General features: G+C 34.1%; 1 protein-coding gene across 2 annotated transcripts in view; it reads right to left on the bottom strand.

Moving 5' to 3' along the window:
• Nucleotides 1-12,922, bottom strand: part of LOC111052918 — a 158,739-nt gene that overhangs the window by 80,882 nt on the left and 64,935 nt on the right. For both annotated transcript variants that reach the window (XM_039430381.1, XM_039430382.1), the window contains exon 3: nucleotides 6,331-6,368. The gene's annotated coding sequence lies outside the window, so the exon portion shown is untranslated. The remainder of the gene's footprint in view (nucleotides 1-6,330; nucleotides 6,369-12,922) is intronic.

Genomic DNA, 12,922 nt, shown 5'->3' with positions numbered 1-12,922 from the left:
ACACATAAACTCTATAGTGGATGCTGTATGCTACTTTAAGGATAATAGCCTACGTTTTTTTACATATTTTGAATGTTTTTAATGTTTAATAAATACCTCTCTGACATGATCAACATGACAAAGAAAAAATGCATGAACCATATCTCTATAAATATCACCCTATAGATTAATAACGAAATACACTTATAATATTCAAGAAGACTGTGGCATGTAAAGTAACTAAACAGGGGTTTTTAGTTACTAAACTAACCTGGAACATCTACTATCTTGAAAGCATTCATTTCAGTGTGCCAGACACAAGGTACCTGAAACCGATAGGCGTTTCACTTATTTTATGTAAAATTGGATAAAGGTTTCTAACGGTGCTTGTCTAGTGCCTGATGGAACTTGTTTCCTTGAGCAGGGAAGCAAGAGTGACCTGCTAAAACCACTATAAACTTAAATGTGCAATGATAAACAATAATAACGATGAATATTTTATCGATGCATTTAACGCGATATTCTATGCCTTTCAACAACTCGAGGATCGAGGATGATCTTCAAGAGTAAACAGCGTGGAATCTGCGGTCACTTTGTAAATATATAAAACACAGCAGTTAATAGATAAGTTTGAAATTTACTGTCTTGCACATTGTTTATGGAGCGGTCAAAAATAGAGAAGTATTGGCATAGGCCTACTATGAAAATTGCACTCTTCGTTAAGTCATGTAGCCGCAATAAATTTTCTAGACAATGATATACTACGGCTAGATTACACCTGATGGCTGAGGCAGACTGGTAGTGCTGTATTGTGTGTAGGCTATACATATGCGGCCAGCGTCCAAGTGCTGGAATTTTATGCAGTCATTCTATTGGTCGCAGAATCTCTTAATGGGCCTCATTTTGCATGTTTATTGCTTCTCTTGTCAACATTGTCAGCACCGGTGTCAATTTCATACGGTATTCCTCATTCTTTTTCATCTTCTCTTCTCTGCAATGCAATAACTCCTTTTAATGTCTTCACCGCGCACTTGGAATATGACTCAGGGAAAATTGTGAAGACAGGATTCCTCACCAGAGCAGGTTACTTGGTATTGATCATTCAAACTGAGGTACTCCAACTTCACTCTGTACATCCTCCCGGATAACCATGTGGACCTGCATGATTTCAAATTTGCAAACCAATTATATCAATCGTTTTCAGTTATCATTAATTGTTCAATCAATTAATAATCAATATTGATATATGATAGGAAGGAACGCAGGCAACTACTTTAAGATTATGATTATAATAAAACAAAACAACATGAAACAGCTCAAATCTCAAACAGAACACTGAATAATAACAAATCCCTTAATCTTTTCCGACTTTAGAAGAAGGAAGCTTCTGAATATATGGCATGTATTCCTGTATTCAATACAATATGATTGACTTTGGCGAATCAAATTGGCGTTGAGAAAATTTCATGAGCTTAACCTAGATTACCAGTGGACTACAGATTCATCTTTGCTGTCAGGTTTTCATGAAATAAGTACACATTTGTGAATTATAACTGGTATGAAGATAGGATACGAGTAAAGTACTTGTTGTATAATGGTAAAACTGTTTAATACTACAGGTTGTGAGGACCATAAATTCTCAAATGAGAAGATGTAACAGATAACAGTGATGTTTCAGTAAACAGAAGTTTTTTATTGAACAGAACATCACAGTTGATACAAGTCTCCATCATAACAATTTCTGATGTCACTTTAGTGGCTCCTGATAAAAGTTATGACGAATCAAGGACAATTAAAAGGCAACATTATGATGGGATTAAGAGGAGGACATCGAGTTGTGTATTTATAAAAACTTGCTCCTCACAACAGTGAGAAGTGAGAATACATGCAATCATATCTGATGTCTATCAGCAAGCAGCACATGCTATGGTGTGGTACAAAGTAGCCGTGGAATGAAGAGCATTATGATTTAATATAACTACTTTTGAGGCGTTTAGCTCTGAAGCTTATCATCCGCTGTGAGCTGTGAGTGTAATGGGAAAGGTCATCATTGTTTCAAGCTTTACTACATTATGCGGAGCCCTGACATTCAACTGTGCAGCTTGGTATGCGCACATGATGGAAGGAAATAAAAACAAATTGATCAGACAACCAATTGCTTGACTGACGTTGTAAATGATGGACTCACCAGGTTAAATGACGGACTTACCAGGTTAAATGATGCACGTTATGTTAAATGATGGACATAACGATCGACTGACACACGTGATTGCTTGTAAGGTAATTGTGATAAACATATCGTCAGCACCTTTTGATTTTATCTGCGGCATCATCTGACATTAAAGCGAACGTTATCTACGGAAAGAGGAAAGAGTGAAGGACAGCTGACGTTGGTGAAGGAGATTGGAAGAGGTGTGTAATGAAGTATCTATGAGGCAGACATTTATGCTTCAAAAATTACTATTTGCAGTATGCTTACTCATAATGAGAGTATGTAATATATAAAGAAGATATTCCTTCCAATATCCATTCATGGGAGGAGTTGATACTGATTAGATGATAAATTTGATAATATTAGATTTGAAAATAAATATATTATGAAGTAATCTAAACTCTGTCCGAAAAGTAATGTCAATGCTTCTATTGAGTGTTTAAATGTGTTCATGAGACAGGGTTTGATCTTGTGAATTCTCTCATATTTAGTAAAATGTTCCCACTTTTCTATTATCTTTATCATTTCATACTATATCCATCCCTATATAATTATGTTTCTATTTTCCATCCCTATTTATGATGTATGTATACATGATTATGTCTATCATAATATGTTTACAATCAAACTATCCCTCTGTCAATTGTTTATTCAAAATTGGTCATCCAACAGTGACCAGTACATATGTTAGATTACTCCATTTTTTTCCTTTCAAGTGGAAATTACATTTTTGTACTTACAAAGAACATTTCCTTTCTAGAACCGAAACTCTTTCCGTATTAAATCCTCCGGGTATTGAATATCGTCTTTGAAACAAGTTTATACTTGCTTTGAGAGATTCATCTGAATAACTGATAAGATTAATGGATAATTGACTTGAAATTGATAAATTTCTTGAAATCAATTGGAAAAATAAATAGGTTCCGTTGATGCAAAGACAAGCTCTTCCAACAATAAAGAGTTTCAAAATAAATAGAAAAGGACTGGACCATAAACTGAAACATATATGATTGATTGCATTAGATTGTTTATTCCTGAGAACGATCTGACTGGAAGATGATTTCCAAACCTTTTTTCCGTAGCTTCTCTTCTAGTACTGAATGGGCATCCATCCAAACAGAGCACAAAGAAATCCTAATCCATTGCTCCATTCATGAAATCACAATAAATAAAAACGTTTGTATTATCAATCATCACCTAGGCTCAAAATATTTGTAGAAATTTGCCTTTGTGAATAAATAAATCAAAAATCTAAAGCTAATTCAAAGAAGAATGTCAATACAAATAACTAAACATAGAATCGAGACGGAAGGATGATTACACTCTGGTGAGTCATAAGGACAAGAATAAGAGTGGAAGGAGGTAATGAACACAGTGGAAAAGAGACAAGACACATTGATGGTATCTGTAATTAGAGTCACAGAGATAAGACCGCATAATAAGGCACTCTCCCATAGATAGGCCATCCCACTTCCCACTTTAATACGTTGGTATTTGCTAGCCGGGAAATGACACAGCGCTACTGAATTACTGAAACGCAATGCATGTCGGTCCACCCTATTACCACAATATTCAACTCTTCATCACGATTGCCTCGACTTGATTGAACAATGACAGTCTGCTTAATTGACGAAATACATCTAATGAAAAAAATACATCGACTTAATACGACAAAAAAAACCATCTGTCACTGACTACAAAGATGAATCTCCATCCCTTCCCCACAACATTCCAATCGTGCCTGACTCAAAGAGTAATTATCATCACTTACGAGTTTATGGTAGTCCCATGCGATAGTCATCCAGTCATACATACGTTTCTACTGCAATTGCACACATTATCAGAATTCAGTGTGAAGAAAAACAGTTGCTGAGATACAATTGCACAAACGTCATTATCTACCGACCGGTAAACAGTAAATTCAATCCGGTGATTCAATCTTGTGCGCTCCTTGGATCTTTCACATAACTTACCATAGTTCAAAGCGTACTGTAAAATGTATGTTGTTTGAGACTTGAAAAACATGGTACTTCAAACTTAAATCATAATTAAAAAGTTATTTGCAAAGATTTTATACTGTTAAATAGTTTTCTACTTCAAATGTTTTCATATTATTTCTTCATTTCTCTAATAATGTACATGAGAATTGTTAGTTACCGCCTGTTTGCAGCATTAAAACTACGTTTCAGTATCTGTTCATGAAATCGAATTTGCAACATTGTCATTAACATGAAAACTAATAAACAACAACTTCATACTCACTGCAACAGATAAATACCGATTATAAATCTCTGTCAATCGGCACTGTTAAACAGAAGCAGTCATATCACTGCAGTCGTATCAAACATTCAAGTTGTAACTTATCAATGCAGTCGGATCAGAAATTCAAGTTGTAAATTTCTTCTGCATTGCATAATGCACTTAGTAACAGCAACTGGAGAATTTTTAACGTTTCAACTAGCGTCAAATGTGATCTACAATCTCCTAAAGTGCCAACACCCAATTGTTGCCCAACTCGGTCTCGAGATAATTAATCCCCAACAAAAAAGAAAAACACAAGCTATGATAATAATACGATATGACAACTTTTATAATAGCGCGCTCCACAATTTATCATATTGCGTGCGGATGGAATTAGGCTAAATATTCTTGTAGCTGGCAATTAAGTCGCTGTTGTTCGGTCTCCGGCCTCTAAACTTTCCATTTCTTCTACTCACTTGCCTTTTCTAACTGAGAACACAATAATTTATTAGCCTCAATGAAAATGTTGCCAACTTCTCAACTTGCACTTTCCATTCATCTTGTAATATTTATATCATTTACACATGTACTGAATGTATGGGCAGAGTTGACCAAATTTGGAATGTTAACCGTTAAAGAGAATTATCCTATACAAGTGGTGAGAGATTATGCATTTTTGAATAATACTCTACTCTACAAGTTATGGTGTTCACTCTGACTGAATATTAATTCCGACTCGATAAATTTGTTGAGCAAATTCTGATCTTTATCACCTACACAACACACACCTTTAAAAAAGCAAAACAAGCTTTTTTCAAGTAAGAAACCCTTACAAAGAACAATGTCACGTTTTGTTTCTTCTGAAGAAATTTGAAGGATTACAACATGTACAATATTCTATCTGGTATTCATTGGGAAACTACATACTCAGAATATGCTAATTTTAATGAATGGAGACTATTTCATAGAATGTTTTCGTGTTTTTAAGAAGGAGATGTCCGCCTTGTGAATAATACCAGGGACCAATGATGCGATTGTATCTAAAATAAACTAATAAATAAATAATGCAATAACATTAAGTATGAAAGCATGATTGTGAGATCAAGTAATAGCATAGATAAAGGATAAGCATAAGTTGAAAAGTAGTGACTATATTTGACATAGTAGTGTTTGACATACGGGAGTGATACATTGCACGTTTGTTTAGGGAGTTTGAGGCCCTGAAACAGGAAAATCTACGGCTGAACGAGAGGATTCGTGAGCTGGAGGTCGACTGCAGATTGAGGGTTGATGAGTAGTATGTCAAATATAAAGGTGAGTAGTATGACATAGTAGTGACTATATTTCTTGTCTCTGGTAATAGGCACCAACTAATATAAAAAGCTATCATTTGACCTATATACTCTACTATGATATTGTTGTAAATGTGCTTTTGTTATTATTACTTTAATCATTAGAAGTTTACATTCACGAACAAGATAAAAATAGAATAAAACATCATCTTTTAACATCTCATAAAACTTCAACTTGTTATCTTTTCATAAAACAGTTCGTTTCCATAACAGTCACCTTGACAACCATGCTCACATGTTCAGTATCCATGTAGGGCTTGGCCTACATCAATATGATATGAACTACTTCTCCAAGCTACTCCATCCATATCAAAGCGCAGTATCTTGTGAATTGGGAAGAAAATCCAACCAATTAATACTTTTTGCACCTGAGTGGCACATTTAAAAAGTAAAGTTATAGTGGTTAGATTAAAGTGAACCGCAAGTACAGTTCGCTTACTTGCAATACTTACATCACTGTGAATTATTGGTATAGGAATATAAATTGCTGAATGAGTATATTCAACATTGGTGAACATTATTGAGCAAAATGAATGATGTACTTACTCAGTGGAAGAGAGGAAACCAAATTTTTTATCGCTCATCTGAAAAAGTGGAAGAGAGAGAGAGTTAGACCAATTTTTATCGGGAGATAATATTAACAGAATGCTATTAATTTTTTATCTTCATGTTATATTTTAATATTGAATTTGAAGGTTCAGTATATCTGAAATGGTGAAATTTTCAATGCTGCAACAATTGATCATTTCACAATGAAATTTGAAGGGGTTGTCTGTGACACAATTTTTGACTTTGCAGCTTAATTTGGACTAATTAGTGAGTAGATATAGCAAAAGTGTGTTAAAAACATTTGCTCCAAATTCCTTTGTCAATTGGTCTATTGTTGTAGAACTGGAGTTTTCACACTCAACACTAAAGCTGCTGCAACAGATGTAGGGAAATCTGTAAAAGCGTGAAACTGTACATCAAATTGAAGAGAATTTAATGCTCTATAAGCTCATAATCATGGATTTTTTCCAACGATTTTTAAAAAGTTATAAAAGCAAAAATAGAAAAATTGGAGGCAAACGTGTTTTTTAAAAATGTCGCACCTTTAAGAGCGGATATCTCGAGAACTAGAGAAGATTGTGTCTAGAGAAGAGAAGATTAGAGAAGAACTAGAAAAGTTGTGAGATGAATATTGTAGGAAAGTATTTAAGCTTAAATTTTGTATGAAACAGTTATGTCCGTAAGATATATAGTTTTCGTGTTATATGCGAGAAACCAAAAAATGGTACGTTTGAACCACCCCCACCCCCTTAGCACAAGGGGCAGAGGTGAGGACTTTTGATATGCTCACCTCCTTACTACTCTTAACAGAACTGCGGGGTCAAAAATTGTCTCCCAAACTTTTCCCTCCATAACCCTCCCTTGACTGTTCACTATTAGCTACTTTATGCCGCATGTCTGCAATCTTGCTATCGAATCACTATTACTTTACTCACAAGATTGAATGTGTTACTTCAAATAATAATTGAATGTTTAGCATTGATAACTGACACTTTTCAATTACTTTCATGTGTGTCATATTCTCGATTGTGAGATCAAATATGATTTTATAAGACAAGTCATTGTTCCAAGACGATCAAATAATATAGGTTTGATGATGAAAAAACACGGTACTCATACGTGAGAATCAGATTCAACCAACTGAACTCGGAAGACTCATGCTTTGTGATCAACTACGGGTGGTCTTTCTCATAATATTGTTTCAGAACATCAATAAATGAACATCTCTACTGATTGCACGACTGCAGAAGAATATTATGTTGATTGGATTGCATTGATATTACAAGATCCCTCATCAAATTACCAATGAATTTTTATAAGTTTATTACGCCAGCATGCGAAATCGAAAAGTGGAGGTACAAAAATCAACGTACAATGCTTGTCCATCCTATTCTAAAAGTAATAGCCATCAAGAATGCAGTTACAAAACAAAAATAACAAACCATTACAATAAGGGAACGGTATCAATCAGTCATGCAGTAAAACGAATAGGGAGTCTGCAAACATAGGTAGTAAAATTGTATTAGCAAACCAAGTAATGTAACATTAGAAGGAGAATTAAATTGTTATTACTACTTGGACGATACATTTTGTGAGTTAAGAAAAGTAAGGTTAATTACACATGTTAGTGGCTTGAATCTAGTACTTGAGGTAGGCCTACGTGATTACTGGGCTAAGATGCAGTAACACTGCATTGCACGATCGTAATTATATTGTTTGTAAATATAGTTCAAGGATCAGTAATCAAGTGCATAATTGCATTCCTGCATTTTTAAATAAGCAGAATGTTACAATGAATTTAATACACTACAGTAATAATTAAAATCGTTTAGTCGTTTAACATAATCAAGAAATAACATTCAACTTTTGTTGTCTGTGAATAATATTGATTTTCATAATAATGCACTCTACTTCTACTTGGTGCAAAACATTAGAATTTTCAATTCATCTTGGACTTGCAATGGAAAGCCATGTTCTGCCGATCATTGGATCTCGAAGATTCCTCAATATAAATTAAATGACTTTTCTGCTGATAATTAAGAATAAATGAATCTTCCGACTATCTGAATTCGTGTTGGACGTAATATTTTATGAGATATTCAATAATATGATACCTGGTATATGTATAATATATGCGATATAATAATATGTGGTATATCGTCATCTATGATGACGATCATAGATGTCAGTGTTGCTTGTCATAATAGAGATAGAGAATATTGAAGAGTATTGATAACTGGCCACACATCTAATCTGAGGGATTAGATACCAAAACAATCACATCTGAAAAAGAGAGAATTGAGTACCTATCCCAGTAAAATCTTGAATGCACGAGCAAACATTCGTCAACTATCAAACGATTTGAATGAAAAAGACTAAGAAATTGTCAAAAACCCACAGATTGTCAAAAACCCATAAATCTGTGGTTTTTATCAGAAATTGACAATGGTGTAATAACCGAAACCGGTCTTTCTAAGTATCAATAAATCTGTGGCTTTTTGACAATTTCTTCGCCTTTTTCATCCAATATGAATAATTACCACAATTATCAACTTCTCAACTATACAAATAATCAAACGTTTTTCTTCCATTTCAAATGAATGTTCAAGCAGCTTGAGGAAATCAACTAGGCTTATAATAATTTCCAAGAACAGTATTGAAAATGGAATAAAACAAAAAAAGAAATCTCAAAAAAAGGAGTCTGAGTATTTGATGTATAAGAGCCTCAATCTTTACACCACTTGAATATAGTTTTAAGCTCACTAAATCTCCCGCTTTTGAAAATATTACTGAATGTAAAATTTCGTTTTAAACTTGTTTCAAGTGGCTCAATTATCAAAAAATTCAGAAACACAGCAAATAGTATCTTAACACGATAACTTCCGTTAGAAGCAATAACAATATTGTCCAAAAATTGGGGAGACAATAACGATAAGAGTGGCGCTCACTGGTTTGGTTTGCTATTGAAAAACCACAAACCTGTAATTTGAGCAGGTTTTGAACGCTGCTGATGCAAAAAACATGTAATTTGGAAATAAGTATGGCTGTTCGGAATGAAGACATTATTCCGCTGTTATGATCACGAAAATAAGAGATTTGATTGGCTGTACGTGAAAAAGCACCGGCATTGGAGGAGAAAATGAGAATGACAACTCGAAGAATAAGCCAGGAGCTATCATAATCTCCACTGTTTCATTTTTAGTTTGTTTCTTCAGTCTACTGTTTGTTAGTTATTCTTCAATACAAACGTCCGAGGAAATCCCTTGTTTCAACAATCGACTCATTCAGTTATTAGGACGACTCAACAGTTGGAACAATCACAAATTAATTTATCACAAAATTATTCACTATTGTCGATTTTGCATGAACTAGCTAAAACCTGGTAGAGGAATTACTACTTGTAATCACTATCTTGTTCGTCGTCGTCTTCCTACAAGGATTAGGCAATTTGCCTGTTCCGACTTCAAACTCACCATCACATCCATCTTTTACGGGGTCTGCCCACACTTCTCCTACCAACCGGGTTATACAACATGACTGCCCTGGGAATCCTGTCGCTCTCATTCCTTTCAACATGCTCTTCTCAGTTTTGCCGATTTTCTTCAATCTTCTGCCATATGGAAATTATGTTGAGCTCGCTTCTTATATCAACATTATGAAGCCTATCTTCCCTTGTGCACCCTTTTACTGCTCTTAAAAACCTCATTTCGGCAGCCTGTAACCTACTCCATTCTTTTTTCCTAGGTATCCAAGATTCAGAGCCATATAAGAGCTGAACTATCTTGTTATCATTTGTTATACTTGTGCTAATCATTATAAATCTCGCATGAGCTAGTTGAACCATGAAAAATAATACATAAGGCTGACCACTGACAGTAGAACATGCATGCACATTGTGAAGCTGTATTTAAATGCCTCACATATGTAGAGAGATTTGCCAAATCATGTAGTGCTGTATCCAAATGCCTCACGTTGGGCCGGCAAATCATGTGGTGCGTTTTTTAACGGCTTCACACATGTAGAGTGAATCTTGTGCTGAATCAATGATGTAGAGACTATAAATTTTGCAATTGCGTGTGTGGACGCTGAGTGTACACCAGACTGATTGACTCACTACAAGATTCAATACAATTGTCGGAATCGCGGGAGGCCTAAACGCTCGCTCACCCTTGATTCTTCTAATGACAAATTGTATAATGATGAAATTTTTATAAGTAGTGTAGCGGACGCTAAACACTGAATACGGATATCTTAAAATTATTACCTGTGAAGAATGAGCATACAAAATCATACAGGTCGAGCAAAAATCCCGATGTAGATAATTTACGGGACTGCGTCTCTAATAAGTTCTGAAGGATTAAAATACGGTATTTGGACCAAATATCGTTCAGAATATACTTCGAGAACAGAGTCTTGTCGGGTTTTAAGCTCTATTGTAGGAATTTATATGATCTCTGGCTGCATCTGCTGTACAATTGATGTGTTCGCTCCTAAGTCGAGGTTGGTAACAGATAAAAGCTGATATATGAGCAGGTAAGGACAAAGAATAAATATCTCGATCTGACCCCACTCGCTACATCCACTTAGACCTGTTCCAATATCCAGCTTAATTCAATTATTTCAATGATCGTATTCGATCGGTTCTTGATGATATAGAACGTATCAGACACAATAATTGACAGGCTTAAGAAATAATCGAACTCAGAAAACGAATTAACAAAACTGGAATATATTATAATAAAATATATGATCTCACAGTGCAGATTCAGAATATAATTTACAGATTGAAAGTAATTTAACATTAACAAAATGATTAGCAAATTTCTTGTACTTGCATGATATCATGCGTGATTCAACAGAATTTTACAATTGATAAAATTGAACAGTTTTGAAAAAATAGTGAAAAAATGAATTATAAAATATTTTTAAAATGCTCGGGGTCGTGGTTCTGGCAGCGGAGGATAGTTAATCAACTACAAATTCTTAGAAATTCTATATGGATAAATTCTAGGCTCTTAAATGCTAAAAAGCGCTTGTCGGCGTGGCCAATAATTTAACGAAGAAAAATTTATGTTTCTGCACTGAAATATTTTCGAAGCGTAGATTGGGGCCCCTTTTAACTTATAACTCACGTGAATTTCCTTGGCGGTCGTGGTTTTCTTCTTTAGATCAAAAATCGTTTGATTGGCAGCAATCCAGGCTTCGGTTTCAGCACGTGTGGAATTTTAATTTAAATATCTCCTTCACCAAATTAATTAAGGGATAATTTACTTTAAACTTTTAATTTATCGATTGATGAATATAAATTTACAAATAACAAATAGATTGGCCTAAAATATTGGCTCACAAATAGAACATATAAATCGAACGAAAATTTTACAAATAGGTCTTGGTAACTATAAAGAGATCTGAACGGTGAGGATTTCAAAAGGGAAGTGCTGTCTTTTCTCTCAGCTTCTTGGCTAGACCTTTCTTCTGAGAATCTCAATGTAATAATTTGCATGAAAATTTGCCATTGGTAGAACGATTGTGACGTAGACGTGACGTCAGTGGCAGGCAGTAGAATATAATTCCTTTAATTACAATAATAACTCAATTTATATAATTCTTAAAACTGCTTAATCTTCTAGACATAGTTCCTCTCATACAATGTATATGTGCTAGCGTATATGATAAGGCAGGTTTGTTGTCTGATAGTAGATTAACATGTGTTGCTTTCAAACGATCACCTTTTTGGTGCTATTTCTATGCACTATGATTGGCTTAGGCTTGCCAAAGAGATTTAATTACCATGTGGTTCAGTTGAATTAATCATTAATAAATTAATATTCTTATACAAATTTTATTATGTTTGAGACTGTTATAATTAATTTCTGCCGTTTTATCAATAATATGCTGTTCATGCTATGACCTAGTTAGTTACAATAAGACCTAACATATAATATAATTTCTTAAATAATAAATAATTTCAACGATAATACATACATTTTATTTTTTATTCGAAATTCTTGGTCCTTTATTGATAGTTTTATAATTTTTAGGAATGATATTATACCTTGCATGAAAACCGGCATGACATTTGACAATACTTTGAATCAGTCAGCTGTGTTCAGGCTGCTTTAAACATCTGATCGATAGTAAACCAAGTGTAACCTCAAAAATCAGTGAGCAATTCATAAATAATTCGTGCTTTATTTGCAGAATAATTATAATTTTATTGAATAATTTTCTAGAAAATGTTCAGTACAGAACGGTACTCTTATCTAATATACAGTTACTGATAAGTAAGCTTTATCGCTCGGTCGCTAACTATTCCTTTAGCAAATTCTTTCATTTTAAAAGGTAATCACAATTTTTCTCTCTTCTCATGAGGTCTATTTGAAAGATTCATCACAACATACACAGTCAACTTACATTGTTGTGTCATCACAGTAAAATGCTTCAAGCAAATTTTTTGAGGTTAGGTTTTTGTATCTCTAATTTTGTTGTTTATTCCTTCTTGCTGCTATTTGAGGTTAAATGATTTGATTAAATAATAATTTGTAAGTTTTCAGTGGTTCATTTATTGTCATTGGTTGTTTATGTTAAA

The sequence above is a fragment of the Nilaparvata lugens genome, chromosome 6 (assembly GCF_014356525.2).
Source record: "Nilaparvata lugens isolate BPH chromosome 6, ASM1435652v1, whole genome shotgun sequence".
Classification (NCBI taxonomy): Eukaryota; Metazoa; Arthropoda; class Insecta; order Hemiptera; family Delphacidae; genus Nilaparvata; species Nilaparvata lugens.
The sequence above is the reverse complement of the archived record's forward strand: the minus strand, read 5'-3'. Positions and strand labels throughout refer to the sequence as shown.